Source organism: Rhodnius prolixus, unplaced genomic scaffold (genome assembly GCF_049639745.1).
Source record: "Rhodnius prolixus isolate KJV_2025 unplaced genomic scaffold, Rpr scaffold_9, whole genome shotgun sequence".
Lineage (NCBI taxonomy): Eukaryota > Metazoa > Arthropoda > Insecta > Hemiptera > Reduviidae > Rhodnius > Rhodnius prolixus.
Window position 1 is genome coordinate 1,905,709 of NW_027411604.1, and position 19,797 is coordinate 1,925,505.

Consider the following 19,797-nt stretch of genomic DNA (forward strand, 5'->3'; position numbering starts at 1 on the left):
AAAAAAATGAGCTTACAAAAAAAAAAAAACACCACACTAATAATAAAAAGTTATTTATTACAAAATTTCTCCATTTTTTTGTGTGTGGGTTCTATTTACGGAATAACAGGACTTGTTACTTTAAACTAGTGCACTAAAATATGTATGTATATGTATCTATATTATGTATAACAATGTTATTTTGGACTGGTGCATTTTTTAGGACTGATTTTTTTTTTTATTGAGGGTAGACATTGTTGAATCTTAAAAAGATGTTAAAAAAATCAGAAACAAGGTGGAAATTTATGTATTTGTAACGGATCTTGTCAGTTGCAGGGTACAAGGGCTGAATCTAGGGAGGAAAAAAATACATGTTAACAAAAAAAATTGAGAAGGGTATAAAAAAGAAATGGTTTTGAATATAGTTTGACTTTTTTTGGTATAATCTTTTTTTTATTTTTATTTTTTTTACTGACCTTAGGGTCTTTTTGTTACCTGAATTGGGAACAGAAACATGCTGTAAAAAACCTAACACAGAATTGTGATTGAATTAAACATAACTTCTGGTCTAGAATACTCACAAGACTTTAACTTAGCTTTAATTGTTACAAAATTGATTTTTTTTTTGGTATAGCAAAATCTAAAACTGCTTATAACAATCGATATTAATCTAATAGTTATGTTATGATAACAATCGATATTAATCTAATAGTTATGTTATGATATCAATCGATATTAATCTAATAGTTATGTTATGATAGCAATCGATATTAATCTAATAGTCATGTTATGATAACAATCGATATTAATCTAATACTCGTAGTTATGTCATTCATAACTCAATACACTGAGAGGACAAGAAGAATCGATTCTCTTTAAAGTGCCATTTTTTCTAATATGTACAGCCTTTCTCTTGTGAACTTTTTAAGAAGGATCAATTAAATCGAGTTTGAAAAAAAAGGGTGTCTATCGTCCTGTTGGTTATGTATTCACAGTTCCAATTAAAACTGAAAAGGTACTAACTCAGAACAAATCATGCCCTTAGATTACAAATAAAATGATTAAAACTTATTTTAGTTTTAGTATTTTTTATTCTTCGTCAAATGTCAACCATTTTTAATTAACTAAAATATTTTCTAAACTTTATTTCTGAAGTTCACCATTCTTAACACATTGCTGACCGCACAAGTTGCAACTGAATCTTCCAAATTACTCTCTGAATCGCTTGAAATTATTCTACGAGTAGATCTATGGATTTCCTGGTTTGATAATGTCCCCCATCATGGATATCAAAATTGTCTTCTGAACATTGTGATGCAGTATCAAGATGAAATTCATTAAAAGCATCCTTTTATCCGCTTATCAGCATTATTTTTAGCAATATCTCTTTCTCATCTCCTAATACTTTTACTCTCTATTATTTAAAATATATAGTGATAATATATAGCGATCAACGAAGAGAAACGGGCAGCAAAATATATAAGTACTTAATATACTTAAAACCATGTATTCAGTACTCCATTGCATTGCATTGTCAAACGAGGAGATTTCCCCTATCGGTCGTGCACTGCCATTTTACAAAAACGGAGAAATTTCCCCGAGTGGAGAAAATCGAGATAAAAATTGTACCAACGGAGACCTACTTGAAAGTTTAATTGAGTTTGGTTATTGAATGTTCTGTCAATATTTACTGGAATAATTTAAACTGCTCGATTCTTTCCCCTTGAATATCATTTCGCTTTAACTACCCACATCCTGAAAGCATACATTTTGCTGAAATGATGTGTCAATATCCTTGGTATAAAACGGGACAGAGGATTTCACCTTGTATTACTCAATTAGCCAAATCTATTTCAGAAGTTTCTTTCGTGATCAATAACCCAAGAGTTGTCATTCTACAGCTCTCCGTTAAAAAAATAATTGTATTAAATCATGGAATTATTTTTCTATTCTCAATTGAATTTAATTTCTTCTCTAACTTCCGATGACAGCACCTGATTCCAGAGTTCTCCAGTGTAGCTGCCCTATACTGAGGATTTACCCAAAATATCAGTTTTTCCAACATAATTTTATTCGCAGTTCAGTTTTATTAAGTCAGTTTTTGACCCTCATTTCTTAACATTTCTCAAATTACACATAGTATTCACCCACCTAGTAATCTCTCAGGTTAACCCCAATAAAATCTAAATGAGAGTATTGAACTTGGTAAGTGCATGTCCGCTGAACTTGGTTGAACCTAAACGATAAAAAAAAAAAAAAAACTTCTAAGTACAGGTTGTGGAAATGAAATAGTGTAAAAATGACTGTACATTGACTTCCTACGTTGCTCAAGCGATAAATCATAAAAATCGAGCGGGAGGTCATAACTTGGTTGCTGATCAAAGTGAAATGCCGACCCGGAAGGGCACTCACTCTCCTCAGTAGGTCTGGGCAGACACATATATCCCCCTGTGTACCCCCAATAAAAGAGAAACTACCGGGTACGTTCACCCCCAGAGAAGAAATCTTTTAACCCCATTGTTCACTCTGTATTCTTCCAGCTTTTTTTTTAAATTCTAAGTCTTCCCTTTCAACTTCAAATAAGCCGTCATAATTTATTGCAAATCTTAACTTTTTTTTTTTTTACCTCTCCATCTTATTTGGAAAAAGAGTAATCATTAAAAGATCCTGAATCTAATAATCACCATTCGACGCCTGGGAAAAATCTAAAATGATGAGCCCCACATTAGTGACAAAATTTAAGAAGAAGAAAGTAATAATGTTGATATTAACAAATCTGGTAGTGAACACTCACTTTGACTTATGGTTGACCTGAAGAAAACTTCTTCTTCAAAATCTTCCGGTAGATCAACGACGAGCCTACCGCCTTTGGAACCTTGAAATAAGCGGCATACAAGTCTTACTAGACTTCGTAGGGTATGAAGTCCTGGGCGCCGTCAGCCTTAGGGAGAGTCCCAAACACCAAATTCCATACCTGCGAAATAAAAACTAGATCTTATAGGTGAATCTTTTAATACATATTCTAAATCTTTAACAAAAACTTACAGTTTAAAAAGTTAAGTATAAGGGTTGATTAAACGCCAAAAGGTAACAACAACAACAAGAAGAAGAAGAAGAACAAGAACAAGAACAACAATTTTTGAAAATGTTGTTTTAGCGCATTTTTCGCATCGTTTTTCTCGAAAACTAATAAATCTATGTTATTACGAAAAAATGACAGTTATAAACGAGGATTTGCCCTATATTATAAAGAAAATTTGGGAATTTTATCTTTTATAGAAAAAGAGAAAAAAATTGTCAAAGTTGAGTGTTTTTCAGCGTTACGCTTTTTCGTGCAGTTTTTAACGATCAACCCTTATACAACTGTCCTATCGGACAGTTTTAATTTGAGCTACACGAATTCAGAATACTATTTTACTATAGTAAATTTGGGCTAAACTACTTCAGAATACTATTTGACTATTGTAAATTTTCAATCTGAAATAAAATAAAATATTTTCAACAACCAAAATATGTTTGTGTCAATTATTATTTATTTTTGACAATGGTGTCCCCATATTTTGGTGCAAAAAGCTGTATATAACATTTTTAAAATGTATTACGTATACTTGTGCAATAAACCCTTCGGACATGAGCTTTTATTTTACACACGAAAGTTTTTAAGAGGAAAACATCCCAACTTTCTTCACCCTTCTATTGTTGGATGTTATACAACTCTTTTTAGAAAAAGGCCAAGTGGATTTTGGGTTGGGTAGTTCAATTTTTCCATGTATTTATAACCGTGAATTCAGGTCTATAAAAAAGTAAATGTCAGAGACCTTAACTTCCTGGTTAACCAACCCAGAGAGGTTGGGGAGGAGGAACTTGTAGATAAGTTGAAAAATATTTTAAAAAAAAAAAAATTATTATTAAAAAATCAGTGATCTTAAGAAGTTGGACTTCTTTCTGGTTCTTCTGATTGCAGAGTTGAAACAAGACCAGTACAAGTGCATGGTTTGAGTCCTTACTATATGCCCTTGATTTCTTACCGCCATCATAGGATAAAACATGTGTATTTTAAAGAAGAATGGTTATAAATATTTCGAGAAGGTTGTACGGAATGAACTTCATTGTCTTAAGAGTGGACAGATCATTGAAACTAATGAATGTCCTACTCGATTTGTTTAGGGAACACTTTGGTGTACAAGAATATAAGGTACAATGACTGGGTTCGAAACGAGAGCAATCATACTCGTACACTAATTAACTCTCTGCAACAACTGGCATTCTATCTTTATCTTTTAGTACAATCAATTGTAGTTATTGTTTGATTGCAAACAATGATTCACTTATCACATACTTGGAAAATAATGATCTTTACTCACCTGTACCTAATGTGATTTCGATGGCTGACAAGTGATATTAATGGTCCACGGAAGTTCCTTTAATGGCATGCTCGCACAGAGCTAGTTTTTTTTTTTTTTTTGGCCTCCAAACTAATTTTGAGACTGATCATCATGTTGTATTACTAGCACCTCAATATTAGCCAAGCTACAAAAATGATACATTGATAAGTAATGTTAAAAAAAGAATCTTGTCAATTTATTTGATTATCTTTGTCAAAATTAACCTGTTTTTCACAAATATTAATACACCAATAGTTGAAGGTTGTTAGTAGAAATAATATACATACTTCTGCGTTCTGGAAACAAAGTAATGGGCAGAGACTTGGAACTTACTTCTCAAAGACAATTGAAAAGAGTCATTTCTTCGGCTAAACTTGATACCAAAGTAGTAAGAAGTACTCTTACTTTAACTTCCACTTTACTTAGAAGGTTACGTGAAGTCACAGGTTGAAACACTAGTAAAACATCATATAACCTACCTTACATATAAAGCCATAGATCAGCTGATTTAATAAAAATAACTGGAAGTTTTATTGTTATTAAAAATAACCCAAAAATAAATACATAAATATAAATAACTTAACAAGGGCGAATGAGAAATATATATATATATAATGAATTTATTTTTATAATTTAATTGATAATATCTTACAAACAAGGACCTTGCTAACTACTCGATAATTCTTCGTGTCGCTTTTGGCATCTTTCTGTCTGTTCGTTTGAATGGTATTATGAAGCGAGCGGGTATGTGTTGAAGTTTTAGTGTATTGATATATATATTTACATAGATATATATACATATGTATCTATGTAAGTAGGACAAGGGACTGACCTTGCTCCTCAAACCAATCTGGGTTATTGTCTAGGACTCATAACCCTGACTTACACATACACAGCATTTACACATTACCACAGAGCATACCACCGTCTGTGTGTGTGTGTGTACATGTGCGCTATGTATTTATGCATCCTTATTTTTATTTATTTATTTATTTATTTAAATATATGTGGAGTGAAATAATTATATAAATGTTACAATTATAGTAGTTATAAAAGCTTGTTTTATACCTTAAATCCAGTCACTTAAGGTTAGAGAGCAATATCTACGAAATAGCCTAATATATTTGAAAAATGATTTTTGTAACAAATACTTCAGAAAGGAGGCGCCACGGTAGCCGAGCGGTGAGAGGCTAGACCCGCAAAGCTAAGATGCATTGCGGTACTAGGCTATATTCCCCGGTCTATACCTTTAATGGTTAATATGAGAAATTTGCAGTAAAGTATGTTTGGTAGTCGCCACGGTAGCCGAGCGGTGAGAGGCTAGACCCGCAAAGCTAAGATGTATTGCGGTACTAGGCTATATTCCCGGTCTATACCTTTAATGGTTAATATGAGAAATTTGGAGTAAAGTATGTTTGGTAGTCGCCACGGTAGCCGAGCGGTGAGAGGCTAGACCCGCAAAGCTAAGATGTATTGCGGTGCTAGGCTATATTCCCCGGTCTATACCTTTAATGGTTAATATGAGAAATTTGGAGTAAAGTATGTTTGGTAGTCGCCACGGTAGCCGAGCGGTGAGAGGCTAGACCCGCAAAGCTAAGATGTATTGCGGTGCTAGGCTATATTCCCCGGTCTATACCTTTAATGGTTAATATGAGAAATTTGCAGTAAAGTATGTTTGCTAGTCGCCACGGTAGCCGAGCGGTTAGAGGCTAGACCCGCAAAGCTAAGATGTATTGCGGTGCTAGGCTATATTCCCCGGTCTATACCTTTAATGGTTAATATGAGAAATTTGCAGTAAAGTATGTTTGCTAGTCGCCACGGTAGCCGAGCGGTTAGAGGCTAGACCCGCAAAGCTAAGATGTATTGCGGTGCTAGGCTATATTCCCCGGTCTATACCTTTAATGGTTAATATGAGAAATTTGCAGTAAAGTATGTTTGCTAGTCGCCACGGTAGCCGAGCGGTTAGAGGCTAGACCCGCAATGCTAAGATGTATTGCGGTGCTAGGCTATATTCCCCGGTCTATACCTTTAATGGTTAATATGAGAAATTTGCAGTAAAGTATGTTTGCTAGTCGCCACGGTAGCCGAGCGGTTAGAGGCTAGACCCGCAAAGCTAAGATGTATTGCGGTGCTAGGCTATATTCCCCGGTCTATACCTTTAATGGTTAATATGAGAAATTTGCAGTAAAGTATGTTTGCTAGTCGCCACGATAGCCGAGCGGTTAGAGGCTAGACCCGCAATGCTAAGATGTATTGCGGTACTAGGCTATATTCCCCAGTCTATACCTTTAATGGTTAATATGAGAAATTTGCAGTAAAGTATGTTTGGTAGTCGCCACGGTAGCCGAGCGGTTAGAGGCTAGACCCGCAAAGCTAAGATGTATTGCGGTACTAGGCTATATTCCCCGGGCTATACCTTTAATGGTTAATATGAGAAATTTGCAGTAAAGTATGCTTGTTAGTCAGCTCCGTCCACGACACCTAATTTGGTAGTTGGACGTAAAGCCTGCCTGAAAAAATGCCACTTGCTAAGCCGATTAATATACTTGATCTTATCTGCGACATTAATACAGATAGGGTCTAAAATGCAATGATTTGAATTTTTGGGAAATACGCCCCTGAATGTATTAGTTGTTACTCAAATAAAAAAAACATTTTATTTGAAAATGTGGTTAAGTTGGTAGTGCTGGTTAATATCTTTGATTATATCCGTCCTAGAACGGATTGTTTATTGATCCCTAACCTGTTTCGTGCTTTCATCCATTATCAGAGATCTCTGATAGATGAATAGTGTGCTATTCAGAATGTTATTGAACAGTAAAAACATTTTAAATAACACAAAAAACGCACCATGTAAACTCTCTTACTCAGTCAGCAAGTGTAGTGCGTGATGGAAACTTAAGTGAAGTTGAAATCTTTACACCAAACTAATTAATCTACTGATGATGGCTAAAAATCTGATAACCGGTCAGTGATACAAAAAACATGCGTTCTACAACCGGATAACATCAAAGCATTTGATTTATTTCAATTTTGTGTCTACCGTACCAGATGCTAAACTCAATATTGAGTATAGACTAGGTTTTACAATTACTAAAAGCTTCAAGTACTTGCAAATAGTGCACAATTGAGTACGTATTTAAGTTTTCATCAATCATTCTAAAGATAGTGTCTAGGCTACAGTGAAATTTGCCTGTTATTTGGAATTTGACCTACTTAGGCCGAGTGAAATGTTTTAGAATTTCGTTCCGCTGATTTGAACAAGCAACAAGTGCCAGGAAGTTTAGATTAAACAATGGCCGGAAGGAAATAAATTTTTTTTCAAAAGGTAGCCCCATTGGCTTCTATATTGCTAGCTTCTTCAGAAAGAAGGCTGTGGATAATTCTGCATTTTCTCTTTCAAAACTAAGAGAAACTCCTAGACTTTTTAAATGGGTGGAAAAAAAAGAAAAAGAAAACTAGAAATCTAAGTAACTAGGTCAGAAGGTTTGTGTTGGTATAGTAAATCTGCCAACATGTCCAACAGCCATTGTAGATATACTATACTAGAACTAGGTCATAACAGAGGGTAGTTTTGCATTAGTGACGCTTTCAACTTTCACCACAAGTGGAGGAAAAACCAGCCCCTAAATATTCCATGAAAAGCTACTAACCCTCCTCCACCCACCCAAAAGAGAAAAGCTACTGACTACTTTGGTATTGTTGACTGCATGATGGGACTTTCTGATTGTCACCATCTTTTCACCTTTTTAGACAGAAATTGAACTTTCTAGAATATTTTTTTTCTTTTTTTTTTACAAGACCCAATAAAAATCACTCCCTTAACAATAAACATTTATTGTGACCTAGAAATAACTAAAAACCTCGAACAGTAGTAAGAAGTAATCTAGCATTGGGAAGTTAAGTTCCACCATAAATTTTATTTAACAGCAAATATTTGAATTTATGGGCAGATTTACGATTATGGGTTACACTCTGAAGCAGGAAAAAGTCTGTGACTACATGAGTCTGAATTTGATCAGCTCTGTACAAAGAGATCCTGTAGTAAAAGTTTAATCAATTGGCAGGAAATTCGACTTGGTAAAATGGAAATTCCGGTCGATTGATTTTGTATAAAAGCCTGTGGTCTGATTCTATTGGAAAACCTGCATAGCAGCAATAATTGCTTCTAGAAGGATAAGAAGTATGTAGGAAGTAGAAAAATAAGGACTAAATAGAAAAAACATCTTCCTTTGATGTCTCACTGAGGAGATTTCAGTAAAATCGGCGAATGCCCAACAAGCATTGCTCCGCAAACTCTCTCGGAGCTGGAGCAAACTTAAAAGACGTCTGGAAAAAAAAAGGCCTGAGGCAGTTATACGCCTGGAAGAGGTCCAGAGGACTGTTGGATCGGCTAAAGAAGAAGAAGAAGAATCTAATCACAAGCCAAGGATCCCCTGAGAAGGATTGAGTCTTGAGAAAGGATGCTGTAGTATAAGATGATCTACATCATCTTAGCACCATCTATGGAGTGCAACAGATCCTGAATTACTATGCTAGTGATCTGTCCTCATAAATTGAAGTACTAAACATTTTCTTGCAGCCTAATGAGAACATCTTGGCTGTCCGTCAGAGAAGCTGTAATATATTTTTTTGATGCAATATTCCAGAATTACATTACAGGAAAACAATTTATTTGCAAATAGCTCACACATTTGGTACATAAATTATGCAAATTTAATACACATTTATATTTTTATGCTCAACATATCCAAGGCTACCCAAAGTGTTAAATATTTTTGTGAGCCCAAATAGGTGGAGGGGGAGATCGTGTGGGTGCGAGAGAGAAAGAGACATTGGCGAACCTTTTCTGTGTCAAGATTATAACAGGTAAACTAGTCGCGAATTGATTTGTCGTCTCAACCCAATGTCATCCCCGGCCTTACGCGTATTGGTCATCTATCTATATATAAGCCTGCCTGAATGTGTTTTATTTTTAGCTTTGGTATTTATCTTTGTTTTAGTACCATGAGTAAAGGTTTAAGTTAGTTTCTCTTTTCTAGAAGAGCTTGTTAAGAGAGTTCAATTTTTACCAGAAGCACAAGTTTTGAGGCCTATAACTTCCTGTGGGGCTCTCATGTACCTTCCTGGAGATAGAGTGGTAGTTGTCGGTACTACATCCAAGTTTACTAAGTTCGTCTGTGAGTACGCAAAATCCAAATTGTTGCACACACCAACTATCTACATTTGTTTGTGCTGCAAGGCTGGGGTCCCCGCAGGGGCGTGAAGAAGTAGCTAGTCCACTTACCCCTACGGAAAAAAAGGTGAAGATAAGACAATTAATTAAGGCGAAACTCAAGTTCAGCTACTCCATTCAAGTAATGATTTAAAGGCGCGTCAAACACCTCAATAATTCAATTTGATCTGTTCAGGTTTTTCAATTTAAACTTTGAGAAAATAAAATTGCCAAAAAATAAAAACATCACGCACAAAACGTAGCTACAAAATTTGATCATGCGCACGGCCACTCCGCTAAAACAATATTTTTAAACAGCTGATTTAATGAACAGCTGATTTAATGAACAGCTGATTTAATGAACAGCTGATTTCATGTACTGCTAAACTATCAGCTGATATTTTATAGATTATAAAATAAAAAAATTGAAGTAATGGATAATTAATTCAGGAAAAGATTATTGTAGAGTGGTTTATGGCGCCGTGTGTTTGGTAATCCAAAGAGTCTTATTGTCCCCAGAGTGGGAGGATGACATTGTGGACAGCCTGAACCTTCTGAAGAACCGCTTTGTATCTTGTCGCGTTGTGGTCTAATTAAGTCAAGGACTTCTACAGACCTAGTTTCTTATAATAATCTGATGGCTCGCTCAATTAACTTGGTACAGACCCATTGCCAATGTCTGTCAGTTCCCCTTCTAAATTCTACCAATTAGGATTTTTTGACATTTTTCTTAAATGAGTAATAAAATAATTTATCATTTTAAATTTTAAGCCCCAATAATATGTAGTTATATTTTAATTTAACCTTTCTAAATATTCAATCAAATCAAAATTCAATCCAAAAATTCAGAATTTACATCATTTCAATTTAAATTTAACATAAAATGTAAATCTGGTAAGGCAATCCAACGATTAGAACAATTTAGAACTATTTTACAATTTTTAGAACTATTTTCGAAAATCTATTGTACAGGTACAAGAAACGATGCATCAGACAGTTCACTTTACGATTTCCGGTCTAGGATTCAACTTGACCAATCTCTGACAGTGGGGGAAAAGGTTTGACTGATCGCCCTAAAGCTCACTATCAGTGTAGAGCGCGAAGGCACCCAGATGCGGGAGACGAGCGCGTTTTTTTTTTTTAGAGAGGGTTAGTCTCTAGTGTCCTTAGTGCGTAAGCCCCACCACCTCGTCAAGGTTGGACACAAAGTAAGGTTTCGAAGATCTAAAACTAAAATTTGAATTTGACTACACCGGTTTCCATCAGATTACCGAAGTTAAGCAATGTCTGGCTTGGTTAATACCTGGATGGGTGACCGCCTAGGAACACCACGTGCTGTTCAGACATTTACAACTGATTTGAGCAAATTAAATTTAATATTATTTTTTTTTATTATTATTATTTAAGGCGAGACAACATCTCAAGTTATTGGCGCCCGGAGATTTTTTCAGTGCACTGCCGGCCTCCGGACAGTGTTCTCTCGTTAGAGACAACACTGTACCATCATCGGACAGTGAGCTGTAAGAAGCTCCTAGGAAGAGAAAATTTAAGGGTCAGCAGCTGGATTCGAACCTGTGATCTTCGCGTGGGAATCCAGTACGCTAACCGCATAGCTAATCCCTTCCCTAATATTGTTATTGTTTGTTAAATTAATGCGTTTTTGTATGGCTCTATATTTGGCTTATTTATTTAAAACTCAAAAATTTGAGACCTATTAAAGTCCAAACATTTGAGACATATTAAATTCTTACCATTGTTGATTTTAGCAAACACTTTTAGTCCTCCTTAAAGATGTAATATAAATATAAAAGATAATCACTGCAATGTGTATAGTTTATAGAATTGATTAGGTAAGAGTTTGCCTTTGGGTTCAAAACGCGGTCTCAAATAAAAAGACACAATTTTTTTTGGACCTCCTGTAATTTTTAATTTTTGAAATAGCATTCATACTTTGCCCCAAAATCCTTTCAAAGCATTCAAAGTAATACCCAAAATAATTGCCAAATAAATCGGTTAAAGATTGAGCTAGACGACCAATGCTATTATTCACAGCTGTTTCATTATATTAGAACATCTGTGAGTGGACCAATATTAGAAAAACAGCTGATTTTTTGTTTTTTAATTTATATTCTTTGAATTTAATTGTTACCTAAAAGGGTACACAATAAATATTTGCTGTTCTTGTGAGCACAACACAATTCACGTGGAACCGTAAAAAAAAAAAAAAAAATGATATCTTCTGTTTGTATATGTCATAATTACTATCAGAAGATATTCCTTACATTAAGCTACATATTGTAATAACGTAATCAGTCACCTAGGCAACCGGTTTCAGTTAACTTGAACTAGTTTTGTTTTTGTTACTATTTCCGTTGACGTGAAAAATCGTACTGTATTGTACCTATTCTAGATAGTTGGTTATTTAAAGTTAGTTGGTTTCACTATTAGGGCAACACCATGATAAAATGATTCTTTTAAAGGATGTTTGGGTTCACAAAACTTCCGCAAAGACTCGATAAAGAATCATTGTTGTTTGGAAACTGTCAAATAGCCTAACGTACGTATTGCCCTAAATTCATCTTTTTGGCAATAGCCTGGAAAATTATAGAAATATCCAAAAAAGCCGTTCTGAACTGTGGTTCAGTCAAAGTGGGCTACTCGGGGGACTTTGATCAAATATTTCTTTTTTGTGAATATTCTAGTGTTTAAAGCGTATACAGTGTACTGGAATAGTGCATTAGAGTAAAATGACTAACTTCACAATTCTCTGAGAAGCACGCGTACTTGGGAAACGTGTTCTAAATTAAAAGTGATTATCATTATTGGGGCACTGCCTGGTTCTTCAGCGTGCTGCCATTATCATTATTGGGGCAGTGCCAGGTTCTTCCGCGCGTTGCCCCTTATCATTATTGGGGCATTGCCTGGTTCTTCCGCGCGTTGCCCCTTATCATTATTGGGGCACTGCCTGGTTCTTCAGCGTGCTGCTCTTGCCATTATTGGGGCACTGCCAGGTTCTTCAGCGTGCTGCCCTTATCATTATTGGGGCACTGCCTGGTTCTTCAGCGTGCTGCCCTTATCATTATTGGGGCACTGCCTGGTTCTTCAGCGTGCTGCCATTATCATTATTGGGGCACTGCCTGGTTCTTCAGCGTGCTGCCATTATCATTATTGGGGCACTGCCTGGTTCTTCTGCGCGTTGCCCCTTATCATTATTGGGGCACTGCCTGGTTCTTCAGCGTGCTGCTCTTGCCATTATTGGGGCACTGCCGGGTTCTTCAGCGTGCTGCTTATCTGAAGCTTTTCTGCACCATCCCTGCTCCCTATATGGACTCTTCTCACACGGTTCAGGATCATCCTCACTAGTATTCGTTGCGATATGATCTCTTCTGGCCATATATTTCTCATAACTCAACCACGCCGTTTCTTCTGACCCTGTCTACATAGGAGTTCCAAACAAAAGAACCCCCCCCCCCCCAATCTCAGCAGGTATTTCCTGAAAACGAGTGTCTTATAAAGGAAGCCATACCACCAGATTATTCTGATTCCTATCCACAATTTCAGGGTCTTCACAGAAATAATTTCACAAAAGATCCTAATTTTACTGTGATTCCTGGTCTTCCAGGAGTAAGTAAAGTAAAGTAAAGTAAAGTAATCGCCTATTTTTTCAGGCGGGGCTTAACGTCCAACTACCAATTAGGTGTCGTGGACGGAGGCGACTAGCAAACATACTTTACTGTAAATTTCTTTTTATTAACCATTAAATAAAATCCAAGGCCTAAAGACCTGGAATCGAACCCAGTACCACAATACATATTAGCTTCGCAGGTCTCGCCTCTAACCGCTCGGCTACCGTGGCGCCTTCCTGGTCTTCCAGGAGTGCCCCCCCCCCAAAAAAGCCATTTCTTAAGGGTTCGACCCTGTGGTACTCTTACTAATTAGAAGGAAAAAAATTTTCTGTACAACGAATGGAGGATAACCATTTCCTCGCTGACTTGCAATTCGCTGAAAGCTATTCGTCGAGAAATATCGATAAACGTGTATAATCAGTTCAAGAAAAACGGGCACTTCCGGTTTCTTACGTAAGCTTATTGTCGGGTTCCATGGTAGCACAAACCAAAGCATAAAGTTGAGAACTTTGTTTCCGTTTTTTGTTTCATTTATGGCGGATGCATACTTCTTTTTTTTTTGCAAACAGATTCATAGACAGATTATTTAAAAAAAACACTTTTTCGTAATCCTTAAAAGAGGTATTTCCGGTGAGAATCTGAACGATTTTAATACTCTCCTTTTAGTGAAAGTAAAGATAATACTAAAAGAAGATTAAGAAATCATGCCTACCTATGTACAACGGAGTTCATCAGGACAGCTATAAGTAGAATAGGTACTTTGGCTAAGGGTAAATATTTTGACAGAACCTAACTGTAAAAATCCCCCTAAGGTAAAAACTTTGTATTTGCAAAAAGGGTTGCAAAAGATTTGTTTGTGTAAAATTAAGAGTTCAACGATTTCTAACGGTATTTCCTAATAATTTATATTTACACCAACAAGTTTATTGTGCCAATATTTTGGTTTGTTGGTATTGATGGTTGCTCGTAAATATTTTGTAAACACCCATCTTATATTTCGTACCCTTTGTTACCCCTCCGACTAACGGATGATTTACAATTCCTAGCGCTAGTCCAAGTCCATCACTGGACAAGTCCAAACGTTCATTAACACTGAACGAGTTATTTACTAAGAAAACCGTTTTCTTTCCAACGGTTCTGTTTGGTAAGTACGTCAGCATAACTCTTTCTTCAAGAAAATTGACCTTTTCCCTTTCTTTCTAAGTTTCTATGGACAAGGGTTAAAAATTTTTTGTAGTCCTAACGGTTATTTACGACTTTCGTCTTTTACTATCCAGTTATACGTACAATCAGAGATGCTCATTTATAAGTTCGTTAAGCTAAGTGATTTCAAGTTCACTCAATAGAAACCAATTTTGAAAAAACTTTATTAACTAAAAATCTATTCAGTTACGGCACTGCACTGTGTTGTGTCAGAGTGAGGGGCTGGTCTGGGCTAAGGATGTTACTTCTCGGGGAGGAGAGCTTTACCCAGTGTGCCGCTCTCCAGCAGCAAGAGAGTCTGATTAAAAGGAGACAGGTCTTGAGGTGGCGAGCTTTAGAGTGAGGGGGAGCCACAATAGATCCAAAGGGGTCGCAGTGGCGTAGGGCCTTGAGGCCGCCCTAGTTTAATCTATCTATTCAGTAGATCTATTCTAAACTAGTACTTCCGGAAAGTCGTTTTTCTTCGAATTTTAGTTAACAACTATTTATTTTTATGTAAGATTCAGATTTTAGTCACATAAATTACACATGGTACATTCAGAGAGAAGCCCAAATATTACTTCCGTTCAGCCAGAAGTGACTTAAATCGAATATTTCCGGCAAAGTGTTACAACTAAAGCTATTCGAGCATACGTAAGTTTAAAGAAAAATCGAAACAGTGGTTTTCAATTAAATCTGAGAAAACTAAAGGAATCGATTCAGTAAAGTGGTTCCTCCGTCCGGCTTTTAAAGGAACACAGATATTTCCGAACTTCCGCCATTATAAAATCTCAAACTTACGACTGTCAGATCCAGCTTTATTTTTGTTCAGATTTAAGCGAATTTTTTTTTGTCTTTTGTGAGCCTCAAAAAAAGAAAAGAAGCTGTATTAGTTCTAATTAATACTGTATCTGACAGATACTATTTAAGTAGCTGACAGTTTTACGTAATAGAAGATATAACACAATGTTAAGTTTTAGTATGCCTGCATCGGACTTAAATCAATTTGTGGGCGGCCATGCAAGCATTTCACTTGCACTTGTCATTTACAATGACGAAAAAGAAAAAAAAATACTTATTTTCTTTTCGTCATAAGTATTACGCAATTGATAATGTTACGTAATTTGTTAATAAGAAAAGCAGATAACAGAATCCTAACAAAAAATTTTGTTTAAATTTTTTATGTAATTCCGTACCGATTAATAGCTGCAAATAAAGTTAAAAGAGATCTAGAACCTGTCCTTAAAAAGTGTATTTTTGCATTCCTAGTTCTATGACAGAAAGTGTTGCCTGATCTGTCCCAATTTTAAGAGGATTCTATTTACTTATTCTGGAAACCATCAAATTACTTAAATACCACGTTATTATAAAGTTGAGTTATTCAAATAAAGCTCAAAACTGAGTAAATTAGAACAGAAATTTGTCTTCATTTGATGTACAATAAAAGAATTCAGCTGCACAATACAAATTAACCCGTTGCCGCAAATGACGGCTATAGCCGTCCGATCTTTGTTGATATGTAGGCAAACGACGTCTATAGCCGTCGTGCACATTTTAATTAATAAAAAAAAGTACAGCGTTAGTACGAAGTGTACTAACGCATACACTTGTTAATTATTGAATTAGTAAAGCAAATGCTGTATAGTCGTCACGACGGTCATAGCCGTCATTTGCTCTGGAAAGAGAAAAAATGACATGATGAGCCAATGACGGTTATAGCCGTCGAGAGTTTTTTTGGAAAAACCGTGGCCAAATGTGATGATTTTTACTTCCAAACATACAACTTACACTTGATTCCATCTGCCAGTCATAAACAATTGAGAAAAAAAAATTGTGTTTCTGAGCACGATCATCAAAATAAAAGTGTGCGGCAACGGGTTAATAATATTAAAATTTTAGCATCACATCATAATACGTAAAAATACACGTTTCGAAAAGTGATGGTCACGAATTGGTCTATAAGTGCGTCTGTCCGTGAAGTGTTTGGTATCAGTAAGTATTACTCCAAAAGCAAAATTTGATTACAATCTAGTCTCAAGGAATGAAAGGAGAGTCAAAGTCTTGGTCAAAAAGTGCCCAAATTTAAGATCAAATTGTTTATATTTCGGCTAAATTTTAGTTTTAAAAATGATGGAAATAATCTTTGCAGAATGGAGAATACGTAGAGTAGAAATACAGATGTTGAAGATTCATTGCTACGTATTTTTATCTTTAGATGTCAAAAGCACGTATAAGATTCTCGCTTTTTTTGATTAATCACCAATCAAAAATAAATTTTAAATAAATATAGTATTTAAAGGAAACAAAAATTTAGCAAAAATTAATTATGCAAAGAATAGCAATCGATAAGTAATAGGACCTATCTGGAATCGATTTTTTTTTCTAAAGATAATATTAGATAATAAAATTAATTGCTAAGAGTTTTCTTTCATTTTTGAAGTTTATCACTATTATATTAAGATTGAGATGTTGCTCCAGGTACAGGTAAGAGTGCAATAATGAGGAGGGGAAGGAGTTGCCTTGGCATTGGTCTAGAAACAAGGTCGGTGCACTTGATGCAACCATGACACTGAATGCAACAACTTTGTAACTAATCTCGATTGTTTAGTTTTTTATTTGCTCATTTTTAATTGGTTAATATTTGATTTAAATGATAAGTTTTTGGTATTCTCTTACTGTATTACTGTTACAGGGATTGTGCAGTTAATTTACAAAACGGAAATAGCTGTGATATGTGGGTTTCCTTTTTTGAGTGAGAAAAGTGAATTAGCAAAGTCTGTCTCTGGAAAATATGCATCCACCATTCACTCCAAATCGTAAAATTACTTCGGATCAAGGTGCTACATTAACTATACGATAGAAATCAGTAAGCCGGATGTGGTACGAACATTCCCGCCGAAAATATTTCTTCGAAAACGAATTTTCTTCAGACTATTTCCCAACACTACTCAGGAATTTGGCCTATAATTTGTTCTTTGAAACAATTTTTTGAGTGAATTTTTTTTTAAGCACGGTACTTTGCGAGAGCTCAGCTTCAAAGTTACTTACTTCCTCTTGCTAGGTAGGCAGGAAGTAATGAAATCGAGTCAAATTTTTGGACTTTGGGATTTCACCGGAAGTGTACGTCTTAAAAAGTCCACAAAAGAGGTTGTTATAAATTGCAAAAATAGTAAAACTTGATATCTGGTATCGCTACTTGCCTTCGACCGGGTAACGCACGCAGGACTACTTTATAAACTTAAACACCTACTTAACCCGACAATAAGCTTTTGAACAAAATCACCCAATTGGACCTACATTGAAGGAGATTAAGTTCAAAATTATGATCCAGTATTGAATTAAAGAAATCCACCAAAATAACCTCCTCAAGCCGATAACACCAAAATGATTATAAAATTTGCCAACTTCGTATTTTCCAAAATGAATCTTGCTACTTTCACACAGTGTAGCAGAGACACAGACCAATATAACATTTCTGCTTTCACTGTTGATGAATCCTTTACAACCGGACTAGGGGCTATTTCTTGGAAAAACCAACACTAAGTCGGGGTACGCCTAGTCCAGTTCTATGATTATTTAAATACTATTTTCCTTTGACCTACTTTTTTTTTGTACAGAAAAGTATACAACCTCAATTCGTCTCACTTTATACATGGATTTATTTACTATTTCGTTATTTTCTCTAGCGATTTTTTTTGTTTATTTATTTTGCAACTGTATGCAGTACAATAAGCAAAAGAGATAGTGATATGGGATGGCACAAATACACATGCTCGCCTATATATATATCCATACATATACGCGCACATGCATGGCGCTAAGAGGCGTGATTGGCGTGAACGACGACCATCCAGTGATGGAAGCCGTTAGTTCCCCCAGGTTGGCAAGCTTACACAGTAACCATCCTAGGAGGTCGGCATTATATGTTGAGATGATCGCGTGGCCACCGCCGCTTTATTCTGCGATGTGGATTTGAAAAAAGTGTTGTAGTTAGACATGTTATGGATCAGAGGGATGTAATGACTTAAGTGGAGTTTTGTTGTAGGCGAGATTGGGTCTGTTTCCAGAGACGAGAGGAATATTTAGAACAATGTGTATTTTGTGATTAGAGACGTAGAAAGAAGCGTCCGCCTCCAAACTGAAATAGCCTCTTTAAATATCATTCCTGACCATCAGTTCGGTTTTCGGAGTTGCCACTCGACTGTTCTCCAAGCACATCGAGTGGTGGATGTAATCGCTACTTCCCTTGAATTAAAGCAGTATTGCCCGGGTGTCTTCCTGGACATATCTCCTCAGGCCTTCGACCGGGTATGGCACGCAGGACTGCTTTATAAACTCAAACACCTACTTGTCTTCTACCTTTTATCTCATTCTTAAGTCTTATCTCTCCGACCGTTTCTTGTTGTTTATTAAACATGTTTTACTAAAGCTTTTTAAAATTTAGTAAAGCAATCACACAATTCAAAGGCAAGTTTTATGGTTTCTCAAAAAATTTTCAAATTTTGCAGCATCCCTTTTATTCACCATTGAATACTGCAGAAAAAAGATGAATGGAAGAAAAGAGATCGATGAGATCATGCTGATGGATGGCCACCAGAGGTACTGTGGTGAAGGATGAAGATATGGGCTAAGAGAATGATTCAGAACATAGAATCATGAAGGAATGTTAAAAGATTCAGAATTATGAAGTGTTATCGGATGCCTTTCACAGTTACTTCCTTTTCCTTTTTTTTTCGGTTTTTTGACCATTCTAAGATATTCAATCCATCAGATTTGTAAACTGAAATTTTACTACTTCGCTTTTTCTTAACGTCGCTAAAGCTTTTCTCAAGTTTGGCTTCTTGCGCTGCTGGAAAAGTTCAAAAGCATCCTGATCTTCGCCTAAAATCTCCAAATGTTAGTAGATGATAATATTTAGGTTCATAGGAAAAGGTAAACTTACTCTGTTCACACCTCTCTCCTGAAAGACCGCCTAAATGGAATGTTAGCCATTTTGCCGTGAGAAAACGATTTAATGAAAATTTCTGATGAGTGTATTTCGAAAAAAAAAATAGTTTCAATGACGTGGAACTTCCGATTTATTGATTTTTTGTTGCAAAAACTAATTGTCGTATTGTATTTGCAAAACAATGGTAATGTCTCAAATTATCTAACCTCTAAAAACTTACGGCCAGACTTACTGTGGTATGAGTCGTGAGAGGGCGCCACGATAGCCGAGCGGTTAGAGGCTAAACCCGCAAAGCTAAGATGTATTGTGGTACTAGGCTATATTCCCTGGTCTATACCTTTAACGGTTAATATGAGAAATTTATAGTAAAGTATGTTTGCTAGTTGTTACGGTAGCCGAGCGGTTAGAGGCTAAACCCGCAAAGCTAAGATGTATTGCGGTACTAGGCTATATTCCCCTGGT

General features: G+C 35.9%; 1 long non-coding RNA gene across 2 annotated transcripts in view; it reads right to left on the reverse strand.

Moving 5' to 3' along the window:
• Positions 1-15: 15 nt before the first annotated feature.
• The window catches only part of LOC141454243 (uncharacterized), a 136,550-nt gene continuing 116,768 nt past the window's right edge, over positions 16-19,797 (reverse strand). The window contains exons 5-7 of one of the 2 annotated variants that reach the window (XR_012458590.1): positions 4,344-4,819; positions 2,774-2,953; positions 16-331 (exon numbers count right to left, since the gene is read on the reverse strand). This is a non-coding gene — a long non-coding RNA (uncharacterized lncRNA). Of the gene's footprint in view, positions 2,685-2,773; positions 2,954-4,343; positions 4,820-19,797 lie in introns of both variants that reach the window. The other variant, XR_012458589.1, reaches the window with a different exon arrangement.